The sequence below is a fragment of the Petromyzon marinus genome, chromosome 15 (assembly GCF_048934315.1).
Source record: "Petromyzon marinus isolate PM22_M1 ecotype Great Lakes invasive population chromosome 15, UKy_Petmar_22M1.pri1.0, whole genome shotgun sequence".
NCBI lineage: Eukaryota > Metazoa > Chordata > Hyperoartia > Petromyzontiformes > Petromyzontidae > Petromyzon > Petromyzon marinus.
The window spans coordinates 20,144,035-20,162,111 of NC_133681.1; positions in this window are offsets into that span (position 1 = coordinate 20,144,035).

Below are 18,077 nucleotides of genomic sequence, written 5' to 3' on the forward strand. Positions count from 1 at the left end.
CGTCGGATCGATTTCATCCTCGCGTTCGATGATGAGGTCCATTCTCAGGACGCCATCAACAATCAGGTGAGAACGAGGAACCTACAAATAATGCTCCACCTTCCTGCACCCAGCATTATCACCCCTCCCCACGTGCAACACCACACGCCTCTAAACCTAGGTTTGACGCAGTGGTGCCAGCTCAGCTCTCTGACTGCTGAGTCACCCTGCCACCTCCATACGAGTCTTTAAATCCACAGTATACATCCTTTATCAAACTGTATCGTCAACTGCAGACCACGCTAGTCAATGAACGCTAGACTCCCATCACTCAACTCGCACATCCATACCCTGAACCATACACCTCACTGCTTTGGCGAACAACAATCAATTATCGTTACGTATCACACTCCATCCACAACTCCTAAATAAATACACCACTTTCATATTGCAAACACCGACACCCAGACATAACTTACAGGATACATGTAATATCCACATTCTAACTGCCAAATGGAAAACTATTACAACAGTGCTGAAGTACTCAGTATGCATTCTCTGCAATATTGATGTTTTTGTTTATTTTGTTGCTATTGTACCCACGCACAATGGATCTATCTCCCTTGTAAAATAGCAAAGCAACTAGCTAAGTGAGACCATCCCTGTAACAAATAAGGTGAACTCAAACAGTTGATTGACAAAGAGCTGTGCAAATTTTTATTTTATTAAGGTCTGCTGAAGTGACACCGACTGAAGCAGTTCAGTGATGCTACTTTGCAGAGCCGTTCTCTGATTGATTCCCATGTGAGGCTCTACTCACTGTAAGAGTTCAAGAAGTTTCCTCACCTCTTGACTTGACTCCCACAGTGACACAACTGAGAACAATGTATAACACAGATGGTCAATTTTGTTTGACAGAAGAAGAGGACCGAATATCAGGCAAGCCTGATGAAGATGGGGCTAGATCTCGAGATTGAACCCAAGGAGGTAAGTTTCCTGCGTGTCTCTCTGCTATAGATGACAGACACTGTATACAAATAAAAAGGTGTTAGACTGTGATTGCTTCATAATATCACTGCTGGCATACATTCCTTGAGTAGGAGCGCTAAAGATCCCCGCTGGAGGGTATATGGCCTACTCTTCTATGCTTGCCAGACGTCTTGAAAGAGATAGCGAATACCCATACTTTACCCCACCATGCACAATCTTAAGATGGATTAATTGTGGCTTACCCATTTATACTGGAGGGTATAACAGTCTCCACCTTAATGTGGCATGCCAGCTATTTATACTGTAGTAATAAGTGTTCGATAACTGCACGTACATTATGCAATTTGCTTTTGGGTTGTGCCACACGTTGATCGGCACGAGGTGCTAACAACACGTGACACAAGCACGAAAATCCACGCGGCCGTGGACACTCTTCCAAATGAGACCATCCGGTTCCCTTGAACTCTCACCTGGTCAAACAAAGTCTAATAAATACAACTAAATGCACTCATCTAGAGTCTGACGATGAACTTCGTGCCATCCACTAGGAGTCGGTGAGCGGACGCACCACCTTTGTGAAAGTACACGCGCCATGGAACCCACTCACCACCTATGCCGAGATTCTACACATCCAGGCAAGATTCTGATGGTCATTGTAATGATGATCATGATGATGCCGATGATTGTGATGATGATTGTGGTGATGATTGTGATTATGATGGTGATAATGAATGTGATGACAATAATGTTTGTGAAGATTCATCATGGTTGTGATGATAATTGCGATGATCATGCATGTGATACAGAGTATGATGGTGAGGGTGATGATTGTGATGATTATAATGTATGACGTTCAACGATAATAATCGTAGCACTGACATTACGAGATATCGAGAGACGTAAATATACAAACGGATTAGAAAAACGTACATTTGGAAAAATATGCATATTAGCAACATATTGACTCTTTTTAGAAAAGTGAATGGGCTCGGGAAGGGCACGTTGCTTGAAGGGATGATGTCTGCTGGCCGAAAATGACATTGGAGTGGCAGCAGAAGGAGAGAACGTGCCCAAGATGATGTATATCATAGAGATGGCGAGATAAGATTGGCTCATGTGCGTGTGCTCATGACTGGGGATATTGGTGGGACAACTTGAAGAGTGGGTGGGATATGCAGTGGAGGCTTTTGGCATATTAATTGTTGCATTATAGGACTTGTTGTATTATAGGACTTGTTGTATTATAGGACTTGTTGTATTATAGGACTTGTTGTATTATAGGACTTGTTGTATTATAGGACTTGTATTATTATAGGACTTGTTGTATTATTGGACTTGTATAGAATGTTGTATTATAGGACTTGTTGTATTATAGGACTTGTTGTATTATAGGACTTGTTGTATTATAGGACTTGTATTATAGGACTTGTTGTATTATAGGACTTGTTGTATTATTGGACTTGTATTATAGGACTTGTTGTATTATAGGACTTGTTGTATTATAGGAATTGTTGTATTATAGGACTTGTATTAAAGGACTTGTTGTATTATAGGACTTGTTGTATTATAGGACTTGTATAGAACGTTGTATTATAGGACTTGTTGTATTATAGGATTTGTTGTATTATAGGACTTGTTGTATTAAAGGACTTGTTGTATTATAGGACTTGTATAGATTGCAACAACTTGGGGAGACCTTCATCCATTCGTGGACTGATTTTGGCTGATGATGATTCCATGTGTTCGAGGCAAAGGGTTTAATACATTTAAAATCAAACAGGTGCCACTCAAGGAGAGCGACCTCCCCCAGGTGTCAGGCTCAGACAGTGGGCCTCTTCACTACCTGGGAAATATTCACCACCTGAAGCCGGGAGCCGTGCCCAAACAACCGGACTATTTCACGGCACCCTACCGGCGTTCGCAGCAGGACATCTATCCTATAAAGGATCATGACGTCCTCATCCCACCGGCCGTACGCAGCCAAATCGTACGTTTGTATCAATAATGCTGTATAAATAATGCCAGAATGAGGTGGTTTTTTTGCAAAAACAAGTTAATTTAATAGGGTTTTGTCGTGTTTTTATCATTTTAATTAAAGTTTTCAGCTCTGTATCGCAACTTGCGATCTCTGAGTGACATGTGGTTAGAAGTGTAAATCATTATGGTTTATTAAGAATGCCTGGATTTATGATTTAGGGGTTGTGGTAATATGTGTCCCTGTAGAGAAAGCTACCAAATTTTTGGGATGCTTAACCAGGAGACATGGTGAGCTAGCAGCCCCACCCTTTGTAAGTCCTGCCCACATTATATAACCACGTCCCCTCAATCACTCTCCCCTGCACAACAAAAGAATGAAAGACTACTGTTGATATGGTTCTTGGTGAGCAGGTATCCTGTCGAGCCAATATTATGGGCATTTGGGGTTTTGATAGTATTGTATTCTGAATAAATTGCCTTTGTGCATGGGAAGCATGCATAAAATGTCTCCTTGAAATCTGGATATTGTACTTGCTGAAATCAGTACATATCTGCTTCAGTTTTTGGAGTGTTCTATGGACCTTTCCGAGTCGGGACTCAATAAGAGTTGTGGGCCCATTATAACTGTGTAGGCTGGTGGTGGTTGGAGAGGGGGAAACATTTCAGAGTGGAGTGAGTCAATAATAGCTTACCCACCCAGCCCTATGTTTCATGCATGTAATGTTTGTCATGTGTGTCATGTGTGCTCACACAGGTCCACTACATGCTGCAAAACCCCATGCCACAAGACAGCACGAACATATTAAATATCAACCAAATGATTGAAAATGGCTGCTATACTGCAGCCTATCCACTGCATGACGTAAGTTGTTGGGGGGGTAGGGGGTGGAGGGCACACTGACACCTTACGGGAGGCCTATGTACAACACCTGAATTGCACACCTGTTTAGGACGCTATTGCATAGTCTAAAGCTTACCACATACTTAACATTAGTGTCCCACAGAGATGCGCCGCATAGGTGTCCAGGTTCCCCAGCTCACTAAACACACCTCTGATTTGCATGGTTGGCTACATACGGTGCAAAAGAAGTTCAATATCCATGCATTGGAAAGGACTCCACGAGCACTCTAGAGAGCCATTCTCAAGGGTATTTGGCCGACTATTTCACGTGGGACAGAAGTCTTTGGAAGAATTAGAAGTACCCACACTTCATCCCACAACACGTGAACAACCAATAGATTAACTGTGGGTGCACCCATTTACACTGCTTGCTGGGAAGAAGCAGCGTGATTAAGAAACGTGGTCATTGTTTTAACTGTCGTTCCCATGTCCAGTGCAGTGTGCAAGTGTGCAACACCATTACACCACAGCAGCGCCACGGCAGAGTTTTGGGGGGGTGGAGCTGGTAATTTGTGAATGTCCATGCAGTGTTTGTGACTAACAATTGCTTTCCCCATGTCAGAGTGAGTCTGTTCATCCCACCAAAAACCCGAACACGCTGGGCGACCGCAACACGCTGCGACGGGAGTGGGCGAGAGCCGGGCGCTCTTTCAAGGAGCAGCCTCTTGACCTTGTGCGGTAAGTTCATGCCCTATCCACTGCTGGATGAAGACTTCCCCAAGCCTTCGCCATCTCTCCCAGTCTCCTGATGCAACAATCCATGTGGCTCCTGCACACATGCTGATTTCATTACTTAAATCTCTGTGGTGCACATCCTCTCAGACGCATTCCTTCTCTTGACTGCCACATCATTCTTAGTCTCGACCACAGGCCATCGTACCTCTTAGGGACGTGCTCTGTCCAGAAAGGTCCTAAGGCTGGACTTGAATGCTAGCTGGGAGTTGATAGCACAGATGGCTGGGGAAATGGAGTTCCAGAATAGCATTTGCCCATGCCTTCCCTGCTCTTCACATTTCCCTCCAGCCCATGGTCCTTGCTTACATATTCGATAGCTACACCACTGGTGCCATGTGCGGTTGGTGATGTTTGCGCTGTGTGTGCGAGTGATGTTGTCGGCACAGGTCATACTTCGGGGAGCAAGTGGGGCTCTATTTTGCATGGCTCGGCTTCTACACAAAGATGCTGATCTTCGCTGCAATCGTCGGCCTGATCTCCTTTTTCTTTGGAGTATTCAGCAAGGACCGTGACATCACTAGGTACTGGCCCGACACATGCATACAGACAAATGCATACAAACACACACACACATACACTCATGTGTCAGATGTAGAACTCACACAGATCTCCTGTATAGCAATACAGACTGAACAATGAGTATCAGAAAGCACCTACTAAGGCTATACACAAGTACATATACACGTAAAGTACATATAGACATACATATACACTTATATACAATCCCATGGGATGCTGCCATGGTGTAATAGTTACATTTCTAGAATTGCAGTTTATAGATTTCCAGTGCGATCGCCTGGCATGGCAGCTGAAATAATGGCTAGGTTTCTTCAATTATCCCACATATGCTCAGCAGTATAAACGGAGACACCGCAGTTAGATGATTGGCAGTTCAGATGTGATGGGGTAAAATGTGGGTACTCCCACCGTGTCCAAGACGTCTGGCCATCATGGACGAGTAGGCCAAATATCATCTCGATGGGCAATCTAGAGCATTCTTTAGTGGAGGACCTTCCACCAGCAGTGGCATGAGCAAGCAATTTCAGGGCCACATCTTTAACATTTCACTATTAAAGTACATATGCACATATATACAATCTCATACAGTTTATATACATATACAGTACAAATATAGTACATTCAATATATTGTATATGTATATATGTTCCAAATGTCTCTGTTTCTAAAAGTAAATCCAAAAAATCAAGCCTAGCTACAATATTTCGGACAATCCAGGGAAAATTAAACATTGTTTTGGATTGCTCAGAAAACATGACATCGCCCATTGTGACGTCACTCACGACGACACGTATCACGTGGCATCGGGTTTCGTCACTCTTGTTCACATGAATATATTGTACATTCTTACGAATTGTAAATAATCCGAAAATCAAAAGCAAAACATATTCAAATCCAAAATGTTTAAATGTGAAACGTATCCTTATAATACGACTTACACACATAGACTCTGTGGAGCTGCATGACGGACAGCGGGGAGCAAGTGCAGGAAATACATTGCTGTACTCTGTGTCTGGAGTCTTCGCTTCCCATATTCAACCCGTACTGACCAGTGTGGGATGACTAGAATTAAATAGCCCTCATGACCCACGAGGTGTGGGGAGGCCCTCAGCCAGAAGTGGATTGATAAAAGGGCTGTAAACACCCCTGGAAATCAATACATAGAGATGTTACACCACTGATATCAACGAAAATTATAATTAAACATCAGGAAATACATTTTACTTTGGAAAATGCTCGACGTTGGAACCCATAATTTAGTCTGACTTTGTTTAAAGGGAGGGTATGACACATTCAAAGGTGGCATGACCTTTAGGCAAATTATATTTCTCATCCAAGTGTATTATGCCCATTAGTGTGTTTATGTTCGTGCGTGTCTATGTGTGCAGTGGAGAAATATGCAACAACACCATCGGAGGATCCTTGGTCATGTGTCCCCAGTGTGACCAAAAATGCACCTTTTGGAGGCTAAATGATACCTGCGAGACTGCGAAGGTATCACACAAATACACCATCGATGTTCCCTCTAAATAAGGATACTTATTGGTTATTGGTGATGTGCATCATTATCACAAAGCCAACTCACATTGCTGAGATTGTATCATTAACATTAACCATGATCACTAGATTGCAGCACATCATGCTAAACACTATGCTGCCATTCGTGTGGGTGTTAAAAAAATATTATACTAATAATACACGTGTGATCATTTTGAAGGTAGTTAGTTATAGTTTTAGCAAATAGGGTATTTTAATGGACTAAGTCGATGGTTAGACAAATACATGAAAATGAATGCATCGTCACATCCCAGCGGGAGTGCAAAAGTTACTTTGAGTAAATCCGACACGATGTATTTCATGAGTATTTCTCCACGATCAATACAAGTGGACAAAGTATTTTGAAATCTGAATTTCAGTGCTAATTAGTTGACATGTCATGCCGAAATAATGATTATTCACTTTAAAGTGTCTGAAATGTATGTCCACAATCATGGAACTGCCCATTGCTTATTTTGCTCTTTCTGTCACATTTATACAGATTTGTTTGATACATGAATAGCACTATAATATCAGACATTGTAGAGCATTGTCATCTCCACAATTTAATGGATGTTTCATGAGTGATTAATCTATTTTAACTTAAAAATCAATCGATGCATCGTTACTTTCCTGCTGTTGATATTGAAAAGACGTGGATGCTAAGATTTAAGGTTTAATTGTGACTAACACCTCTGATTGTGCCGTTGCAGACTTCACACATGTATGAAAATCCGGTCACCATATTCTTCGCAGTTTTCATGGGACTTTGGGGTAAGTGATTCTAAGCATTGGCACACATTGTCCAGACACAGTGACAAGTATCAACATGTTTGCAATGATGATGAGCACATTTGGCCACGTACAGTGTTAAAGAAGTTCAACATACATACGTACAACCATATACAGTACCATCATGTCTTGCAATGTTCGTATGCAGTGATCCTGACAGTCCTATTATGAACCCACTGCTCAATGAGGGCACATTTGGACCATGACTTGTACACATTGTCCTACTCTTACGAATGATAACCGATAATCTTTAATGTCCACTGTGAAGCAGATGGTGTGTATTTTTGTGTAATTAATACACCGGCAATATTAATCAGGGCAGCCACATAATTTGAACCACGAACCTCTGCAACAAGCAACGAATGCGCTACCCCAAGGCGATTCCATGAAAAATACAAAGTGGCCAGGTGGCTCAGAGTTCAGAGTGCTGCGTTGCCGCCGCTGAGATTCTGTGTTGAAATGAAAGTGGCCACCTGCGATTAAACAAGTTTTTCAATTATAGCGAGATGATGGTCTCAACTCAATCACCGATATCTGCACAACAAATAGAAAAAATCCATAATGTTGAAGTTGCTTCTGTACTTAATTTGGCTACATTCCAGCTCTGAGAATAAAAATGTTAGCTTGACTATCACGTAACAAACGCTCCTCTCCGTGGCAAAGCAGTTGGGAAAGAGCTACCCCTACTATGTGGATCAGAGATCACAGAGGTAGCTCTGTGACATTCGCTTTTGTGTAACGTTTTGTAACACGAAGAGCAGCACTGCTCTGTTATAGATCCAAAAGAAATCTCAATCTCATGCCGTGCCACTCATGGTGCAAGTGGGATAAAATTGTGGCAATGTACCAAAAAAAGCCAATAAAGGTATTTATGAAAGACAAAAAAAATACTAATGAAGTTACTTTGAACATTACATTTAACAGACTACATTAGGTAACTTTTGAACCCTTGAGCAATCGATAGTCAAATTACTTTTCAAAGTAAATCCTCCCCGTGTGGTGTGTCGCAACAGCCACGGTGTTCCTGGAATTTTGGAAGCGTCGCCAGGCATCGCTCGCGTACCGCTGGGACCTGACGGCAGCGGCGCAGGAGGGAGACCCCATCCGGCCCGAGTACCTGGCTCGCTGCACGACCACGAAATGTAACATCATCACCATGGTAATGCTTTTTGCTGTCACCACGGCGACTACCTCATTGCACACACACACCTCTGTTTTGTAATGTTGCATGTGTAACTGTTCACTGTTTTCCTAGTTTTTCTTCTAACATATTTGTTGGCCTTTGCTCAATTTAGTTTTCCTCCCAATATTATCCCGATTGTACTATCGGAATCGTTATGAAACAATGTCCATTTGGAACTCTATGTTATGGAAAGGTTTGCTCAAGCAGATGTTACATAATTACTTCTAAGATCCCTTCAAGTGAACATACACTAGAGGGTGGCCCTTTCCCATCAGCCCTGCTACAAAGAAATGTTCATGATGGTCAAACTAATCTTTTTTTATTCTGAAAGGTGAAATTTGGCCAAATTAAGAAAAGAAACAAATGTAATATTGGTGACCAGGCTGATCGGCTTACTACTTGGTTTAATTGTAGGCAGCTGCCTGGATTCAAGCCAATGAATCTCAGCGCTGCCAGCTCAACTCTCAGACATCAGAACCATCAAATCCATTCCTTTATATCATCGCATGCTTAACTAGTAGTGGGGAAAACAAATAATGGTTCATCAGTCAACCTTAACGGCTCACACTAACATTGGTCACTCCTACAGACTAATCTATATACAAATGCTTTTCCGTCTATGTCCGTGCATTGTGAGTGCAGGAGGAGGAGCCTCATATGCCTAAGAGGATACTGAGGTTCCGTTACTGCCTCTCTGGGATCATGGTGTTGTTCTGGGTGAGTCCGCCAACTCAACAGCAACATTGAACCCCTTCTCCTGATCCAGTGAGCTATGGTCAAGTCACCTGCTATGTGCCTCATCTTGGAGGCGAAGCAGGTTTTGAGCCTGGGTACTGCACGAATCGGTAACCATCATGCACAAAATGGACTGTAGGCTGCTGCAGAGCTACCTTGTGGCCAACAGAGAACTGCATTCTCATGCTTCCATCCTTTACCAACCTGTACTGGTGTGCATGGTGAAGTATGGGAAAATAACCCTGACAACCTGCACAGGTTTGGGGAGGCCACCATCCAGCAGTGGATTCATATACGGGTTATACACATATATATATTTTTACTTGACCCAATCCCAACCTCCACACGCTGCTCCCCCAGTCAGAATCGCTCTCAAACTATGTTGTTCCTCCTGTGTGATCCATTGAGTGATTACAAGTGGGGGTATAGATACATGCATAATCATATAACTTACAGCCCTTTGTCAATCCAATCACCTGAAATATCTACTGCTGCCCCAAGGCAATGAATACCTCATGAGCCATATCATGTTATCCACCTGCTCCTGTCAACCTCGATTTGGGTTTCTCGAGACCAGTACTCGGCCTTAAGGCCAGATGAAAAACATGTCCTCAGCTCCTTGGCCTTGAGTGTGTGGCCTCAGTCCGAGGAGGTTTCTTAGAGGTACCGACCTTGACACTGGCCTCATACTAGCGCACCCAACCTTGAGTGACCTTGACACTGATTGTGGCCTAAAAAGCTGCCGCCTTGGCCTCACCTTGGCCTTGTAGCTTTTGGTCTCAACTTCACATCTGAACCTGGCTCGAGGTCTAGCAGGGCCAGGGATAGTAATTCCTTTCATAACATTGCATCATTTTCTACATTTGACCAAGTGACGTTACCATTACACGTTCATTGTGTGTGATGTTAGCGAAACAGCTCAGGTTCTGTTTAACATGTAAGCTTTTCGCGACCAATATCATCCATAATATTTTTTTTGGGTTAGATCGCATAAATATATGCCATGAAACCCACCACCACCCGACACAGCCAATTAGTAAAGTTGTTCACGTAAACAGAACATGCCAATTCGTTACTAGTACAGCAAATCCACAATATCTACAATCTGAGTACGACGTTTTGCCAGTCATTTGGTTCTGCAGTAGACAAACGAACTGGCACCTCCTGAGTCACACCAGGCTAGCTTGGCACAGCTAACTCACGGCTTGGTTATACAGTGGAAAAGAGCTACAAGACTGTAAATCTCACCCACCTCTGTGTTTCTTGTGTTACTGGCAGATCCTCCTGATTCTTGCTGCAATTTTGGGTGTGGTTGTTTACCGCCTGTCCATCTTTGGCATACTCTCCTCGAGTATCCCCAATCATGTGACCAAGATCAAGGTGATCGGTGCCCTACTCACACCTGATATGGTTACCACCATCACGGCCTCCATCCTCAACATCGTAATCATATTACTACTCAACAAAGGTTACGACAAGCTGGCCCTCGTCCTCACTGATCTGGGTAGGTGTTATCACCATCACGGTTTGCATATGTTTATTTTATTATACGCCACCAGAGAACACATGTAAATTTGAAGATTGGATAAATGTTGTGCATGGTAAATATTGTCGCTGTAAAATGTCATCATGATTTTAACCTTGCACCATGAGGCCATGAATAGCAGCATCAGTGCATCATCCAATCACTTGTTCAACTACTGCCTGTTTTTGTCAGAACTCTGTTAAATTTTTCCTCCAGTTTCATTCCGATTGGGCTATCAGAATCGTGTCTTGAGATGAAGTATCCAATGGGATCTCTTGTAGACCAGTGCAACCCTTAATGTCATGAAATGGCCCTAGAAGTGAGCTACCTCTGAGACCCTTCATTCAAGTGAACTCTGGTTCACACATTAGAGGGAAGCACTTTTCAATCCACACTGCTACGGAATATAATGTTAATCTCGTAACAGTCAAATTGCTCATTCTCACAACTAAAATTTCACCAAATTAAGTGATGAACCAAATGGTGTATGTTACAGATGTAATGCCATCATTAGTAATAGTCCTGAAGCCATTAATTTACTGCACTTGAGAACACATGTTACCAGAGGTCGCTGCCTGGATTTAAACCCAGGATCTCAATGGTGCCAACTTAGCGCTCTGATTTCACCTCTCAATCCATTGAATCACTGAATGTAATTGTGGGCTGACCCTCACTGCTGCATTGCTACCTTCTAGCCAGCAAACAGCTCTCTGCTTGTGTTGGTCATGTTGCCCGCTACTGAGCCCTTTATTAGTCATTTATCCTGCTGAAGCCTGCACCCCCTCTGAAAGGTGACCCATGATAATTAGCGCTGTCCTCCAGACAGTCTCGTCCCTTCACCTGATGAAGGCCGCTTGTGTTGTGGCCGAAGCGTCGTGAGAATATTATTGTGTTATTTTATTTTATCAATTTATTATTTTATTCTCATTCTATGTGACTTTACCGAAAGAACCAAAGAAAATGAATCCTTGCAGTCACGAAAGCTTTAAATCGAAATTTAATACACCTTAAAGATATTTGAAAATCAAGTGCACTGGCTTTCAGACATCATACGGACAGTGTAAATGGCTTAATTGCAAATGGAGACTGAAGGACACTCCACAGGGTGAATGTGGTGAACAACACCTGGTAAACAACTTGTCCACTGTCACTCATTCCCCAGCAACATCTTTGAAATTCACTTTTGATCTTCAAATTCATTTTAATGGATATCAAAGCACGTCACATTGTGAAATGTTGCTATTCCTCAATGCGGCATCATTATCAGTGGCTTTTCGTAGCCTGTGTGCCAGAAACTATGTAAGTAACATCAAAACCGATTGCCCTGTTTGATGTCTGTGTCCCTGTGTGCCTTTGTATCATACCCACAGAGATGCCCAAGACGCAAGGAGAATATGAGTATCGGCTGACGTTCAAGAAATTCTTATTTCAGTTCGTCAACTTCTACTCGGCGTCTTTCTACATTGCATTTTTCAAAGGGAAATTCATCGGCTTCCCCGGAAGCTACACTTACTTTGGAAAATGGAGAATCGAGGAGGTGTGTAGATCTGAGGGGTTGGCCCTGTCTTTTCTATGCTGTTTGTACAACATTTTTATATTTTACTTTTGTAGTTGATATTTTTCCCAACAATTGTCTTCACACCGTGCTGTTGGTGAAATGTCGAAATAAGGACTCTTTCTTTTGGAACTCTAAAAGGCCTCATTGTCTTCACACCTGGTCACCAGCTCTAGCATTAACACAGTCTCCGGAGTAAAAAAGTTTTCGAAACCAGACTTGAGAGAGCACGAGGTCACCACGAGCAGAACACGTGTTAGACTGATGCAATTGGTAACCCAGTTACCTTTAGGGTGTTAGTTTATCACATACTTTGCAAGTACTACCCTTGTGGTCTCTCATTGGACATTTTCAATTATATACCGTATTTATCAAACGCCATTTATTCAAAATTATATATTTGATAATCCTTAAAAATGTACAGTATTTCAGACCCCCTCAAGGATATATTTAGCCACTACCTATGACTCACTGTGGCGCAGTGGAGCACGTTGTGTTAGAGAACGGCCCCGTAATATATCAAGAACGAATTCTGGAGTAAGGAATTAAGCAGCATTGCGTTGTGCACACGTTAAATCAATGTCATTAAGACAGTGTTAATGACACGTAGTTTAACATTTACATAATTGCCATTCAGAGTCACCCTGAGTATTTGCAGTCTATGCTCGGAAGAAAGTCCATTGCCCAAAATGTGCCCCTGTTGCTCATGTTTCTGTTTGAAGGCAGACTTGTTGACACATGAGATGATTATTATGAGTATATTTGGTGTTATATTAAGGTGCCTACTTCTGCTGCAGATTTGCAGAAAATCGTCACGAGGGCGATTCATTGATTGAAATCCTCTCAAAAACAATACAGATAAAGGATAAAGAATACAGCTTATTATTTAAGTGCCTCTGTGTTTTCTACCAACTTAATTTCATGTTTTACGATTATTATATTTACTAGACGATGCTCTGGAATTAAACTCACCTGATACTAAACACCAACTGCAGTATGCATGTTGTGTGTTGAACTTATTTTGCACCGTACACAGTCTGCATCGGATGTGTGGGGGAAGGACAACAAACAAAACATTATCAGATGCGCCACCATTTTCTTTATTTAAAATACATGAGGGGGAGGGGGAAAGTGTTTCTTATAATCTGGAGAATATTGATATTCTTAATCACTGTCCCCTCTAACATATGGAGCCGTCACTTTTGCAGTGTGCAATTGACTGAAGAGAAGAATGTGAGAGGATCATTAGAAATGATGTGTGGTATCCATATATGTATTACCCAATATTTCATATCTTCAGTGTTTAACCTGAATCTATTCTCCACCCCATCCCCCCTCCAGTGTCCCCCAAACGGCTGTCTCTTTGAACTGACTTCTCAACTCACTGTCATCATGGTAGTGAAGCAGATGGTTGGCAATTTTCAGGAGGTCATCATCCCGTAAGTATCGCATGAACACATGAAAGCTGTGAAGTCTGATTACGGCGTTTCCTCGTGTAACGCGGTAGATGCGTTCCTGAAAATTTCCGCCTGAAGTAAAAACGCGCAAAGCAAGGAATTACTGAGTTAATCACATTTTCACAGTACATTCAACCTGCAGTCATTCCAAAGTGGGATAAACAACTCAGGCTAGGCTGCCGTGTTACTGTATCATTCGGCATCCTGTATCAAACTGCTCAGCCGCGCAACTCAAGACAGTCGTTCATCGTCGACTGCTCAGGAAAGCATTATAATTGCCGCGTTCGGCGTTTTAACAGTGTGCATTCCACATTATAATGGACACGTTCCACGTTGTGTGAAAAGTTTTCCCAAATATAAGAACCATGTTACAATGCAAATGTGTTGTGTGAAAACGCATTCAGCGAAAAGTCGGGTCGACAGCTTGTTAGCAGTGTGCACTGGTTAAGCAGTGAACACCAGTCAAGTGGACAAAGTTCACCTCGTTAGTATCATGCGATATTCCGATCAGACGCTTTGTACATAGTTTCATAATATTAGACAAGCAACTCCCATGACTGAAAGAGTGTAGTGGATTGACAACGGGCTAAATGAAAAACAGCTACTACTTAGGTTTTAGCAGTTGTTTTGTACAGCTCTCTGACATGTTTTGTGTCATACCGCATATTGTTTGGCATGTCTTGACGTTTCGCTCCACGTGCTTGGGATATTCACATGATACAACCTGAAAACGCAGTGGAAAGCTATGAAATAGCAAACCTAGTGTTGATGAACAAATGGATATGCACGTGTGTAAGGGTGTCTCTGTGTCTGCACATGCGTACCTCCCTCCACAATTCCCCAGATGGTTCAGCAATTGGTGGGCCCAGCGTCGGGCCAAGCTAAGGCCTGAGGCTGTCTACACGCGCTGGGAGCAAGACATGGACCTACAGCCCCAGAGCCCACTTGGACTCTTTGATGAATACCTCGAGATGGGTACAATGAGCTCAGAGGATCACACTATGGAGTCAACGCGTTTTACTTTATTATAAAAATACACACAATTGGGTATCATTTGACTATATAGGCACGTGTGTACGGCCCCTGTGTATCTGTCGGACATTGTTGTGGGAGGGAAATTACCCACACTTCGGGTTGTTGAAGGCAGGGAGCACAGATGTAAGAGCTTAGATGTACAATACAACAATGTAATTTGCTGCACTGTCCTATGCTGCTCACAACCCCACAATAACTATTGCATGGTCACCCATCCAACCAATTTTCAGGCTCAGCTCTCCTTAACTTCTGGGATCTGATTAAATCTGACGCATACTGGGTGATTTGGCCATAGGCACCAATCTATGGATATACTGTAACACAATTGTCTTTGAGCATGCGTGTATGTGCATATGTACGGAGTTAAGTTTTAGAAACAATAGGAGCACATATTTGCTCCTCTTGTCTGCTAACCAATGCAGCTACATTGGTCAGCTTGGGTTGACGTTTCTCCCCCTTACTATTTATTTAAAACTCTTGTGCATCATGTCCACTGTGGTTAACTGCTGTGATTTGTTGGCATTTCAGCCACAGGTCATATGCCTAAAAATGTGTGGTACGGTTAATGGAGTCCTCAATACAGGATGTGATCTAGTTATTATAGCCACCTAGTGGTGGAAAATGGTGCAAAAGAAACCCAGGTGAACCAGAGCTGAGCATTAAAGATGGTAGTGGCTGGTCGCATCTCAGTGGCCAATGTAATGGACACGATAATTTTGTGAACAAATGATACGAAAATGTGATCATATTTTGGGGTCTCCTTTGACTAAAACACATTCAATGCATTGAAAACATGTTTTGTTTGCTTAAAGTAATCACAACATAACAGCATTAAGAGTGTGTGTCTATATCCTGTTTCACTCATTATCCTATCCTTGCCCCCCTACCCATTCTCAAAATATACCCCAGTTATCCAATTCGGGTTTGTCACTCTCTTCGTGGCATCATTTCCACTTGCGCCATTGCTCGCACTGCTGAACAACATCATCGAAGTGCGGGTCGACGCGTGGAAGCTCGTAACAAAGATGAGGAGGCCTGTGGTTTCGCGAGCAAGAGGAATTGGAGCCTGGGCCGACATTCTGAGTATCATTGCCACCCTCTCTGTAATCACCAATGTAAGTCGCCAGATTGTCCGCTCGCTTTCTCGCTCAACATAACATGTCATGTTAGCCGTGTGGGTTCTTTTTACCATACTTCACCATTCTGGTCATGGCAGGTTTGAGAAGAGGTGTAGTGGGGGACCAGGAGCGGTTCGGGTATCACTTGTCACTGATGTTAGTCGTAGCTGGAAGTCAATTGCATGTGTGCTGAATTCAAAGTGCAGTGCACGAATCACTGCACCACCGCTCCTATCCACTCTCTCCCAAAATCGCAAAAGGTAAAGCCTTGCAATTGCTTGCTCATGTCACTGCTGGCAGAAGGGCCTCAACTAAAGGTAGCTCTAGAGAACCCCTCTACACGGTATTTGGCCTACTCTTCCATGATGACCAGACATGTTGTAAGATGTGGAATTACCTGCGCTAAAACAGTGATGAACCCATTTATATTGCTAATTGGACAGAGGTGGGGGAGATTTAAGAAAATGATCCATTGCTTCAACTGTTGTGTCAGGAGACTGAACTGACGACTGCCAGATTGCAAGTCCTTATATGGTAACCATTTCACTCTGGCAGCAACCCCCCAAATTGTATTTGTGAAAATTAATGTAATTGCCAAGGTAAGATGTTCAGAAGCCTTGGTCAAATCATTGCATGCTAAGTGACCGCTATCGCTGTGCCTCCGTATGCTAATTCCACAGTCATGCATCTTGGCGTTCACAACGGACATCATCCCACGCCTGGTGTATTATTATGGATACTCAGCAGAGTATGGCACAGGTTCGCCTACAAGGCATGGGTACACGGAGGACAGCTTTTCAATTTTCAAGATCAGCGACTTCAAGGAGCAAAATTATCCCAACATCCTGCCAGCCTGGTTTGATCCGGCAATCCACACAACCTGCAGGTTTGTGCCATTCAGTGTCATGCCCAGCTATCGGGGGTGCCGTCCCTGCGAATGTGATGCACTGATCTCTGGGTGTGTTGTCCAGGTAGATGCGACATCCTTCTGGGTGTGGCGTCCTCCTGGCTCCGCCCCTTCCTGATTAGGCTCGTTTTCTTCCTCTTTTCACTCCGTGACTTTCCTTTTAAGACCCACACTTCCCCTAGGCCCCACCTCTGTTTATGCTCTGCCCCTTACCGTGGACACAGGGTTTGGCTTCGTTGGGTAGTAAGGGGTTGTGGTAGGGTTGGGGGAAGAGTGTGCATGGTGGGTGGGGACAGTAAAGGGGGTGGGGGGGGAATTGGAGGGGGGGAGCAGTGGGTACGGGTGGGATGGCTTCACAACCAAAGTCCCACTTAGAGAAATATAATAATAGATTGATATAAATTCTAGCTCATTGTTACCTTGCTAAAGAGTAATGTTATTTATTTATCTATCGATCCACGACTGCTTAATTGAGTCTCAAGATCCCTTTGCAGGCAGACCGTGCATTGGGATTCCAGTTTAAGGTGGTTTTATGCATGTGGGATGCAATAAGAGGTCCTGGAGAACCCATGATATTGAAATGAAGCTTAAAGGTTCACACAGACATGAAACCACTTGGTCTACAGCCATCTTCTGGTCACCTCAGCACAGATAGTTAAGAAATTGATGCGATCTACCAACCCTTTTCTCTAACGTTTTTGAATTGCTGGCATACACAACTATAATCAATATAACCATATTGATCGATATTTAATATAACCTTACTTGACTATGATCAAATCACCACGAATACAGCTGATCCTAGATTCCGGAAGTCAAGCCGGCTTGAGCCTTGTTCATGCTTAGATTGATGATCACCATGCACAATGCAGGTGCAGTAGGCGACTGTGGAGCTAGGTTGTCAGCAGTGGGTAGTTCAGCAAAATTAACAGTTGTGCTATATTGCTCTCCCATTATCTGTACTCCCTGCCTTCACCAACCTGGCATGGACCAGCGTGAACCATTGTCAAAAGAGCCCCCACAAGCTGCACGTTGTGGGAAGGCCCTCTTTCAGAAGCGGATTTTTTTAAGGGCTGTGAACGCATTTACCGTTTGTGCACAACCATACTTGTTCAATTTAGCGCCAACTCTAC